Source organism: Heterodontus francisci, chromosome 9 (assembly GCF_036365525.1).
Source record: "Heterodontus francisci isolate sHetFra1 chromosome 9, sHetFra1.hap1, whole genome shotgun sequence".
Taxonomy (NCBI): domain Eukaryota; kingdom Metazoa; phylum Chordata; class Chondrichthyes; order Heterodontiformes; family Heterodontidae; genus Heterodontus; species Heterodontus francisci.
Genome location: NC_090379.1, coordinates 5004301 through 5016775, shown reverse-complemented (window position 1 = coordinate 5016775; position 12475 = coordinate 5004301).

Here is a 12475-nt window from a genome sequence, read left to right as displayed (position 1 = left end):
AAATCGCCATTTAAAAAATCCATGAAAAACCCTTTAGGGACAGAAAGCTATCGTCCTGGCCTATATGTGACGCCAGTCCAACACTGTGATCGAATCTTAGCTTCCCTCTGAAGTGGCCGAGAAAGCTACTTATTGCATCAAAAAATAGAACAGGACAGACACTGTGTGCAGCACTTCAAGATATAGATGCACCACCACCTTCGCAGGGCAACCAGAGGATAGGCAATAAATGCCAGCAAAACACTTCCTGAGAATTAATCCCAAAGAGGAGACAGGACGAAGATGATCAGGAAATAGCTGTTAGGCGGTACCAGTTATAATGAGATATAAAGGGTGAAAAGGGAGATGAGAAGAGTTATGGAAAGCTCTTGCAACTATCTGAGAACACAGGAATATCCTGGTCAGACTCAGTGGCTAAAGGTGTATTTTGTTGAGATTATAAGAAGTGGTGCAGAGAATCCCCCTCCCACCCAGTAAAACACTAAAATATAAAGTTCATCCACTATCCTTACTACCAAACCACACACTGCAGCTCCATCCAATATAATAATTCACCCCCCCACCCAACTACAGTGCAACTTTATTCATAATTTAGTTCAAGAGACAACTACTACAGAGCCATATGCTGTACAATGAATGTGTAGGATTATCTGGATTTAAAAAAAATGAATTTTCCATCTCCAAACAGGGTGAGAAAAGTTGAATGAAAGTTTTAGTGGTAGGGTGTAAGCTTTGTTGCCCCCATTAATCGCCCTCCTTTTTACCTGAGTAACTTGTTGGGAGGCTCAGCGAGTGAAGAGAGAGAGTAGAACTCCATCCTTCCCTCTCCTGCTCATTCACACGTGTCTCACTCACTTCCAACCCCAATTCAAACCTCCCGCTCCCACGCTGCACCACGGGAGTCCCACCCACCCGCACCTGACGCACGGCCCTGCCTGCGTGACGGCGTCATCGCCAAGCCCCGCCCCTCTTCACCTGGCCGAATCAACAGGAGAGCCCAGCAACAGGAGGCTTATCCCACTCGTTACCCCAGTAATTCCCACTCATTATCCCTGTGATTCCCACTCAGCATCCCAGTGATCTCCACTCATTAAACCAAATTCCCACTGATTATCCCAGTGCTTCCCACTCATTAAACTGGATTCCCACTCATTATCCCAATGATTTCCACTCAACATCCCAGTGACACCCACTCATTAAACCAGTGATTCCCACCCAACATCTCAGTGAAAAGACAGTAAGGGGAATAAGAAAAGTGATAGGCAGAGAAATCAATGGCCAGAATCAAACGGGGCCACAGTGAAAAATAATGGGAAAGGAACAAGTAATGTTAAAAAGACAAGCCTAAAGGCTTTGTGCCTTAACGTGCAGAGCATTCGCAATAAAGTGGATGAATTAATCACGCATATAGATGTAAATAGGTATGATATAGAGGGAATTATGGAGACATGGCTGCAGGGTGACCAGGGATGGGAAATGAACATCCAGGGGTGCTCAGTTTTAAGGAAGGACAGACAAAAAGCAAAAGGCAGTGGAGTTGCATTGCTGGTTAAAGAGGAAATTAACGCAATAGTGAGGAAGAATATTAGCTCTGACAATGTGGAATCTGTATGGGTAGAGCTCAGAAACACTAAGGGGCAAAAAACGTTAGTTGGGGTTGTATATAGACTCCCAAACTGTAGTGGTGATGTTGGGAATGGCATTAAACAGGAAATTAGAGCCGCATGCGATAAATGAACATCTGTAATTATGGGTAACTTTAATATGCATATAGATTGGGCAAATCAAATTAGTCACAATACCGTAGAGGAGGAATTCTTGGAGTGTATGGTTTTCTGGACCAATACGTTGAGGAACCAACTAGAGAACAGGCGAAAATAAAAGCAAAATACTGCAGATGCTGGAAACCTGAAATAAAAACAAGAAATGCTGGAACCACTCAGCAGGTCTGGCAGCATCTGTGAAAAGAGAAGCAGAGTTAACGTTTCGGGTCAGTGACCCTTCTTCGGAACTGACAAATATTAGAAAAGTCACAGGTTATAAGCAAGTGAGGTGGGGTGGGGCAAGAGATAACCTCACTTGCTTATAACCTGTGACTTTTCTAATATTTGTCAGTTCCGAAGAAGGGTCACTGACCCGAAACGTTAACTCTGCTTCTCTTTTCACAGATGCTGCCAGACCTGCTGAGTGGTTCCAGTATTTCCTGTTTTTATTTTATATTAGAGAGCAGGCCATCCTAGACTGGGTATTTTGTAATGAGAGAGGAATAATTGACAATCTAGTGGTGCGAGACCCCTTGGGAATGAGCAACCATAATATGATAGAATTCATCAGCAAGATGGAGAGTGACGTAGTTGATTCTGAGACTGGGGTCCTGAATCTTAGTAAAGGAAACTGCGAAGGTATGAGATGCAAGTTGGCTATGATGGATTGGGAAACGTTACTTAAAGGGATGATGGTGGATAGACAATGGCAAACATTCAAAGAGCGCGTGGATGAACTGCAACAATTGTTTATTCCTGTCTGGCACAAAAGTAAAACGGGAAAGGTAGCCAAACCATGGCTTACAAGGGAAATTAGAGATAGCATTAGGTCCAAGGAAGAGGCATATAAATTCGCCAGAAAAAACAACAGACCTGAGGATTGGGAGCAGTTTAGAATTCAGCAAAGGAGGACCAACGGATTGATTAAGAAGGGGAAAATGGAGTACGAGAGTAAGCTTGCGGGGAGCATAAAAACTGACTGTAAAAGTTTCTATAGGTATGTGAAGAGAAAAAGATTGGTGAAGACAAATGTAGGTCCCTTACAGTCAGAAACAGGGGAATTTATTATGGGGAAGAAAGAAATGGCTGACCAACTAAATGCATACTTTGGTTCTGTCTTCACAAAGGAGTTAGATATAGCTCTTGGGGCAAAAGGGATCAAAGGATATGGGGAGAAAGCAGGAACAAGTTACTGAGTTGGATGATCAGCCATGATCATAATGAATGGCGGAGCAGGCTCGAAGGGCCAAATGGCCTACTCCTGCTTCTATTTTCTATGTTTATATGATTCCCACTCAACATCCCTGTTACAGCCAGCTGAAAAAGAGGTCTAGGGTTTCCTTTCAGCCTTTACCTGGTCTTACTGTAACAGGGTTTAATTTTAAACACACCGTGTTTTGAGCTCCCCCTTGGTGAATCCTTGTTCACTGCTTTCCCATTATAAGGCAAAGAAATGAGCACAAACAGGCTTTCTTAGGTTTAAAGAAGAATGGTGAAATTTTATTAAACTTAAAAACTCTAATTTGGTTGATGTCTACGGATACATGAAGCACCCATGCCAGCTCATATATGCGATACACACGTGCAAATACAGACAGAAAAGAGCACAAGAAAAATAAAGAGGAAAGGTTGAGGCAATATCTGAAGAGTTTTTTGTTACGGGTCTTCGAGAGCTCACTGTGTAGTCCTTGATTGTAGGTCATTCCTGGTTTTCGTTGGGGCCCAGTATTCCTCTTAAACCTTGTTCACTGTAGGAGACTTTTCGGTCTTGGGGTTCATGTGTCTTCAGTGGGTTTCAGTTCCGTGAGAAAGAGATGGGAGCAGACAGGCAGACAAGAGGACTTTTTCAGTCCCAGAGCAAAGAGCTATCTGCCAGTTCAAACACTGTCTGTACAATTTAAAACTCCCCATTTTGGCCAGCAGGGTAGTCACATGACAGGTATACTCACTTCTGACTTTGTGTATTGGGTGGATAAGGGAATAGTCCTTTGTCTACAAATACTGTCTGTTAATATGCAAAGATGGCCTTCCAGCCAGGGGCTAGGCAACCCCTTGTATCAGGCCTTCTCTTCTTCCGAGCAAGAATTTGAAATTTATTGTCCATGTGGCAAAATTAATATGCCTCATTCTCATTATCCCAGTGATAACAGAGGGTGTGCAGTGAAGGTTTACCAGACTGATTCCTGGGATGGCGGGATTGACGTATGAGGAGAGATTGAGTCGGTTAGGATTATATTTGCTGGAGTTCAGAAGAGTGAGGGGGGATCTCATAGAAACCTATAAAATTCTAACAGGACTTGACAGGGTAGATGCAGGAAGGATATTTCTGATGGTGGAGGAGTCCAGAACCAGGGGTCATAGTCTAAGGATACGGGGTAAACCTTTCAGGACTGAGATGAGGAGAAATTACTTCACCCAGAGAGTGGTGAACCTGTGGAATTCGCTACCACAGAAAGCAGTTGAGGCCAAAACATTGTATGTTTTCAAGAAGGAGTTAGATATAGTTCTTGGGGCAAAAGGGATCAAAGGATATGGGGCGAAAGCAGGAACAGGTTACTGAGTTGGATGATCAGCCATGATCATAATGAATGGCGGAGCAGGCTCGAAGGGCCAAATGGCCTACTCCTGCTCCTATTTTCTATGTTTCTATGTGATTCCCACGCAGTACACCAGTGATTCCCACTGATTATCCCAGTGCTTCCCACTATTAAACCAGTGATTGCCACTCATTATCCCAGTGAATCCCACTCATTAAACTAATGATTCCCACTCAACATTCCAGTGTTCACAGCTCATTAAACCAAATTCCTACTCATCAAACCAGCGATTTCCACTCATTAAACCAGATTCTGACTCATTATCCCAGTGATTCCTCCCACTCAACATCCCAGTGATTCTCACTCATTATTCCAGTGATTCCCACTCATTGTTTATGGGCCGCACAGTGGCGCAGTGGTTAGCACCGCAGCCTCACAGCTCCAGCGACCCGGATTCAGTTCTGGGTACTGCCTGTGCGGAGTTTGCAAGTTCTCCCTGTGACCGCGTGGGTTTCCTCCGGGTGCTCTGGTTTCCTCCCACAGCCAAAGACCTGCAGGTTGATAGGTAAATTGGCCATTGTAAATTGCCCCTAGTGTAGGTCGGTGGTAGGAGAATGGTGGGAATGTCGTAGAGAATATGGGGTTAATGTAAGATTAGTATAAATGGGTAGTTGATGGTCGGCACAGACTCGGTGGGCTGAAGGGCCTGTTTCAGTGCTGTATCTCTAAATAAAAATAAATAATCCCAGTGAATCCCACTCAACATCTCAGTGTTTCCCAATCATCAAACCAGTGATTCCCACTCATTATTCAGACTCCATTTGTTGCTTTATCTGCAACTTTATTTTAAATTCCCCACCACAAACTTGCACCCCTCCTCACATGATGACTTAGGATGAGGAAGGCCATTCCTCCCTGTTGACCACTTCCATCCAGAATTTCTTTCACCTATTCTTCACCTGTAGGCAAGGCCGATATTTATCACCCATCCCTAGTTGGCTCCTGAGAAGGTGGTGGTGGTGGGACTTCACCTTAAACCTTGGGTGTGCACTAGGTCTCAGATAATACCAGCCCATCTCCTTGGTCCTAAGGCTACTTTCCTTTAGGCCTGAGGAGCTGCAGCCCATGTGGTGATAGTGCCCCTCTCAGAACGAAGACCCAACAACCCCAACATTGTACAATCCAATTGTTTCACAAATAATCCAACCCTGGGTTTTTGCCTCCAAAACCATTCCATCGATCTCTTTTTGTGCAAAGCAGAACTACCCACATTTACCTTTTCCTAGATTTGAACCCATTTAATGTCATGTTAGACGAAGTGTTGTAACCATTCAACAGCTGAGTGAAGCATGGTGTGCAAGTCCATTAGGGAATCAGTCAGCCCTCGCCGATGGGTGCAGCCTGCAATTAAGTGTTCTGCATCTTTCAACAGGCCATGTCAGCTACGGAGGAGTCACATTGACTCCATTTAGTCATTTGCAAGTGCATTTGAAGTGATTGATCTTTACCCTCAGGCGGTATTGGTCAAAATCAGGGGCTGAACTATCAATAAGCGCTAGGCTTGAAACTTGTCCTTGCAATCTAGTATACCATCTAGTGATGATATCAAGCTTCCTACATCAGTGTTCGGCACCAGAAGGCACCTGTGCCAGTGCAGCACTCCCACAGTGCAAGGCAATAATACTAGATACCAGAGAGGCAAGGCTGACATGTAAACATATACATCAAGATAGGGACTTAAAACAACTCCATTTTTCTTCAAGAATGTTTACTCCCCTTACAAATTTGTAGGTGTGAAATGTCAGGCAAGAACTCCCAGGTGGCTTACCAGGTAACCATACCACCTAGAGTACATACAAACATATGAATTAGGAGCAGGAGTAGGCCACTCGGCCCCTCGAGCTTGCTCGGCCATTCAGTAAGATCATGGCTGATCTGATTACAACCTCAACTCCACATTCTCGCCTACCCCCGATAACCTTTCACCCCCTTGCTAATCAAGAATCTATCTACCTCTGCCTTAAAAAATATTCAAAGACTCTGCTTCCACTGCCTTTTGAGGAAGAGAATTCCGAAGACTCACAACCCTCTGAGAGAAATAAATTCTCCTCATCTCTGTCTTAAAAGGGCGACCCCTTATTTTTGAACATTGACCCCTAGTTCGAGATTCTCCCACAAGGGGAAACATAGAGTGGTCCTGGATAATCCCAGTAGTGTTGCTGTTAACCTCAGAGCTTCAGTAATTGAGGGTGGAAAATTCAGCCAGGACTTCCCCAGGGCCTGTTATTCATTCATGGAGGATCAACCTCTCCCCCGCCCCCCCACCCAACCCCCAAAAATGTTGACCCACCTTTTCACTCGTGCAGTTTCTGTTCTCGTCCAGCACGTCTCCTGGGAAAGTGCAAGTTTTTTTTTAGGTGTTCAAGACACTGAGTAATGCTCTGATGCCCATCCCAGTTAAATAGCTTTAACAACACTCCATGCCTGTACTCTAATATGGAAAATAGTTACTCGGTTTGATACTGAAGAGCAACCCATGTTTGTGGAATCATACCCAACCTCCAAAAAAATAAAATCGTCGTACAACTTAACCGGACCAGCCATATAAATAAAAGCAAAATACTGCGGATGCTGGAAATCTGAAATAAAAACAAGAAATGCTGGAATCACTCAGCAGGTCTGGCAGCATCTGTGGAAAGAGAAGCAGAGTTAACGTTTGAAGAAGGGTCACTGACTCGAAACGTTAACTCTGCTTCTCTTTCCACAGATGCTGCCAAACCTGCTGAGTGATTCCAGCATTTCTTGTTTTTATTTCAGCCATATAAATACTCTGGCTACAAGAGCAGGTCAGAGGCTGGGAATTCTGTGGCGAGCAATTCACCTCCAGTCCCCCCAGTGCCTGTCCTGGCATAAGTCAGGAGTGTGATGGAATACTCTCCACTTGCCTGGATAAGTGCAGCTCCAACAACACTCAGGAAGCTCGACACCATCCGGGACAAAGCAGCCCGCTTGATCGTCACCCCATTCACTCCGTTCATCACTGATACAGTGGCAGCAGTGTGTACCATCTACAAGATGCACTGCAGCAACTCACCAAACCTTTTTCAAAAGCACCTTTCAAACCTGTGACCTCTACCTCTAGAAGGACAAGGGCAGAAAATGCATGGGAACACCAGCACCTGCAAGTTCCCCTCCAAGTCACACACCATCCTGACTTGGAACTATATCGCCGTTCCTTCACTGTTGCTGGGTCAAAATCCTGGAACTCCCTTCCTAACAGCACTGTGGGTGTACCTACCCCACATGGACTGCAGCAGTTCAATTGCCCTTCTCAATTGCCACTGGGTGGCACAGTGGTGCAGTGGTTAGCACTGCAGCCTCACAGCTCCAGGGACCCGGGTTTGATTCTGGGTACTGCCTGTGCGGAGTTTGCAAGTTCTCCCTGTGACCGCGTGGGTTTTCGCCGGGTGCTCCGGTTTCCTCCCACAGCCAAAGTGATTACTGACAATGCAGCTGGCAGCTTACGTCATCTGACTGCACCAATCTGCGCACGCTGGTTCCTACCCTCTGCGCATGCGCTGCATTCCGCAGTGCCAGGACTGGTTGGCGCAGATGACGTCAACGCGTAATGTGGGCAGATGGTGGGGGGATCTGGGCCGGAGAGAGCAGGGGTGGGGGGAGAGGGGAGTCTGGGGTGTGGGTAGAGAGTGGGTGCGGGGAGAACATGACCGAAGACCTTGCTGGTGGCAAGTGCGCTCTCCTCCTTCCGCCTGCCTGCTCGCTCACCCGCTCGCTCACAGCCCCCGGCCCGCTTGCTCACAGCGTCCCCCCCCCCCACCACTTCTCGCTCATCGCCACCGCCCCCCCAAGACCGCTGGGTAACCCGCTCGCTCCCTCCCCTCTGGCCATTGTGTGCTGCCATATGTTTAGGTTGCCATTGTGTGATTATTTGAGCAGTGCCAGCTTTAATCCTGGCAGCTGCCTGACATCGCAGACTGTCACGTTTGAGTGGCACAGGCTGCATTTGCACATGTGCCATTGCAGTGCAACCTAGTGGTGACATTGTCAGCAAACACAGCCGATGAAGAATCTATCTACCTCTGCCTTAAAAATATTCAAGGATTCTGCTTCCACTACCTTTTGAGGAAGAGAATTCCAAAGGCTCAAGACCCTTTGAGAAATAATTTCTCCTCATCCCTGTCTTAAATGGGCGACCCCTTATTTTTAAACGAGTTCGAGATTCTCCCACAAGGGGAAACATCCTTTCCACATCCACCCTGTCAAGACCCCTCAGGATCTTATATGCTTCAATCTTACTCTTCTAAATTCCAGCAGATACAAGCCTAGCCTGTCGGATCTTACCTCGTAAGCTAGCCCACCCATTCCAGGTATTAGTCTAGTAAACCTTCTCTGTACTGCCTCAAACACATTTACATCCTTCCTTAAATAAGGAGACCAGTACTGTACACAGTACTCCAGATGTGGTCTCACCAATGCCCTGTATAGCTGAAGCATAACCTCCCTACTTTTGTATTCAATTCCCCTTGCAATAAACAATAACATTCTATTAGCTTTCCCAATTATGTGCTTGTACCTTCAAACTAACCTTTTGCAATTCATGCACTAGGACACCCAGATCCCTCTGCAGCTCAGAGCTCTGCAATCTCTCACCATTTAGATAATATGCTTCTTTTTTATTCTTCCTGCCAAAGTGGACAATTTCACATGTTTCCACATTATACTCCATTTGCCAGGTCTTTGCCCACTCACGTAACCTATCTCTATCCCTTTGTAGCCCCCATATGTCCTCTTCACAAGTTACTTTCCTACCTATCTTTGCATCATCAGCAAATTTAGCAACCATACCTTCCGTCCCTTCATCTAAGTCATTTATATAAATTGTAAAAAGTTGAGGCCCCAGCACTGATCCCTGTGGGACACCACTCGTTACATCTTGCCAACCAGAAAATGACCCATTTATGCCTACTCTCTGTTTCCTGTTAGCTAGCCAATCTTCTAATCATGCCAATATGTTACTCCCTACACCATGAGCTTTTATTTTCTGTAATAACCTTTGATGTGGCACCTTATCAAATTCCTGTTGAAAATCTAAGTACAGTACATCCACTGGTCCCCCTTTATCCACAGCATGTGTAACCCCCTCAAAGAACTCCAATAAATTGGTTAAACATGATTTCCCTTTGACAAAATCACGTTGACTCTGCCTGATTACCTTGATTTTTTCTAAATGCCCTGCTATAACGTCTTTAATAATAACATCTAACATTTTCCCTATGACAGATGTTAAGCTAACTGGCCTGTAGTTTCCTGCTTTCTGTCTCCTTCCCTTTTTGAATAAGGAGTTACATTCACAATTTTCCAATCTAACGAAACCTTTCCCGAATCTAGGGAATTTTGGAAAATTAAAACTAACGCATCAACTATCTCACTAGCCACTTGTTTTAACAGCCTAGGATGAAGTCCATCAGGACCCAGGGACTTGTCAGCCCACAGTTCCAACAATTTGTTCAGTATCACTTCCCTGGTGATTGGAATTTTCTTGAGTTCCTCCCTTCCATTTCCTGACTTACAGCTAATACTGGGATGTTACTTGTATCCTCAATAGTGAAGACCGATGCAAAATATCTGTTCAATTCATCTGCCATCTCCTTATTATCCATTATTAATTCCCCAGATTCACTTTCTATAGGACCAATGCTCATTTTGTTAACTTTTCTTCTTTAAAAGATCGATAGAAACTCTTGATGTGTTTGTATTTCTAGCTAGCTTTCACTTGTAATCTAATTTTGCCTTCCTTATCAATCTTTTAGTCATTCTTTGCTGTTTTTTATATTCTGTTCAATCTTCCGATCTGCCTCGCATCTTTGCGCAATTAAAGGCTTTTTCTTTAAGTCTGATACTATCTTTAACTGACGGGATTTTCGTTTGTCTCTTTTACCTTGTTCACCCTCATTGTTTTCTATTTCCCTCCTGGTGTTTGATAAAGAGTCTACCAAAACTCGTTTTCACAGCCACATCTCCTTCCGTAGTGACTGTCTCCGGCTGCGACTTATTCCCCGTGAATTCCAACTGCTGTTTCACCCATCATGTTTTGAATCCACCCAGGATTACAGGTATCTCCGAGAAATACAACATTCCTAGGACTACTATTCTCACCGCATCCTGAGATCCACACTGCCATGCACCGCCACATGTACACACTGAACCTCTCTCTCCAGCAGCACCGCCTCACCTTATCTCAAAGCTGTTCTACTCCGCAGTTTCATTTCATCCTTCGTCTCATCCGACGCATTAACAAAAAACTTTTTTTCTTCCTTTCAGGTGTCAAGGAATGCAAGCTCCAGCAGCTGATGAGGACTAATGCCCCTCCAGGTCCTTCTTCCCCTTCACTTCCCTCTGACCCCACCCCTTCTGATCTGACCCCTTGCCGTGTATTCATTATACCCTTTGACCTCCCCCTCTCTGATGCTGAACGTTCTGTACTCAGCAAAGGTCTCAGTTTTATCCCCTTACGCCCCCACCTCAATGAATTTCGCGCTTGGCATGACGTTGAGCTCTTCTTCCGTCGCCTCCGCCTCCGGGCTCACTTCTTTGACCAGGAGTCCTCCCCCCCGACCAGCAAACCCATTCATCCGCCTCCAGCATTCTCCATCTACCTGGACCCCTCCCCCTGGCCTCTTACCCACTCTTGATCTCTTCATTGAAAACTGTCGGCGAGACATTGGTCATCTCAATTTCTCTGCCCCCCTCACTCACTCTAACCTGTCCCCCTCTGAACTTGAGGCACTCTGTTCTCTCAGGTCTAATCCTGACATTGTCATCAAACCTGCAGACAAGGGTGGTGCTGTTGTTGTCTGGCGTACCAACCTCTACCTTGCAGAGGCTCAGTGCCAACTCTCAGACACTTCTTCCTACTTCCCCCTGGACCATGACCCGACCACCGAACAACAAGCTACTGCCCACAGGACTGCCACTAACCTCATCTCCTCTGGAGATCTTCCCTCTACAGATTCATAGTTCCAAAACCCCGCTTCTCCCTCCTTCCCAAAATCCACAAACAGGACTGTCCCGGCAGATTCATTGTTTCAGCCTGCTCCTGCCCCACTGAACTTATTTCTTCCTATCTTTTCTCTGCTGGTCCAGTCGCTTCCCACCTACATCCGTGACTCTTCTGACGCCCTACGTCATTTTAACAATTTCCAGTTTCCTGGCCCCAACCGCCTCCTCTTCACTATAGACGTCCAATCTCTCTACACCTCCATCCCCCACCAGGACAGTTTGAGGGCTCTCCGCTTCTTCCTTGAACAGAGGCCCAACCAGTCCCCATCCACCGCCACTCTCCTCCGCCTGGCTGAACTTGATCTCACATTGAACAACTTGTCCTTCAACACCACTCACTTCCTCCAAGTAAAAGGTGTTGCTATGGGTACCTGCATAGGTCCTGGTTATGCCTGTCTTTTTGTGGGATATGTCAAACATTCCTTGTTCCAGTCCTAATCAGGCCCCCTCCCCCAACTCTTTTTCCAGTACATTGATGACTGTATCAGTGCAGTTTCCTGCTCCCGCCCCGAACCGGAAAACTTTATCAACTTTGCTTCTAATTTCCACCCTTCTCTCACCTTCCCTTCCTTGACTTTTCTATCCCCATTTCTGGGGATAGGCTGTCTACTAATATTCATTATAAGTCCACTGACTCCCACAGCTACCTCGACTACACTTCTTCACACCCTTCCTCCTGTAAGGACTCCAGTCCATTCTCACAGTTTCTCCGTCGCATCTGCTCTGATGATGCTACCTTCCATGACAGCGCTTCGGATATGTCTTCCTTTTTCCTCAACTGAGGATTCCCCACCCCACCCCCACTGTTGTTGACAGGGCCGTCAACCGTGTCTGGCCCATTTCCCACACCTCTACCCTCACCCCTTCCCCTCCCTCCCTGAACCGCAACAGGGTTCCCCTTATCCTCACTTTCCATCCCATCAGCCTCCATATCCAAAGGATCATCCTCCGCCATTTCCGCCACCTCCAGCGTGATGCCAGAGCCAAACGCATCTTCCCCTCCCTTCCCATCAGCATTCCGAAGGGATCATTCCCTCCGTGACACCCTGGTCCACTCCTCCATTACCCCACCACCTCATCCCCTTCCCATGGCAT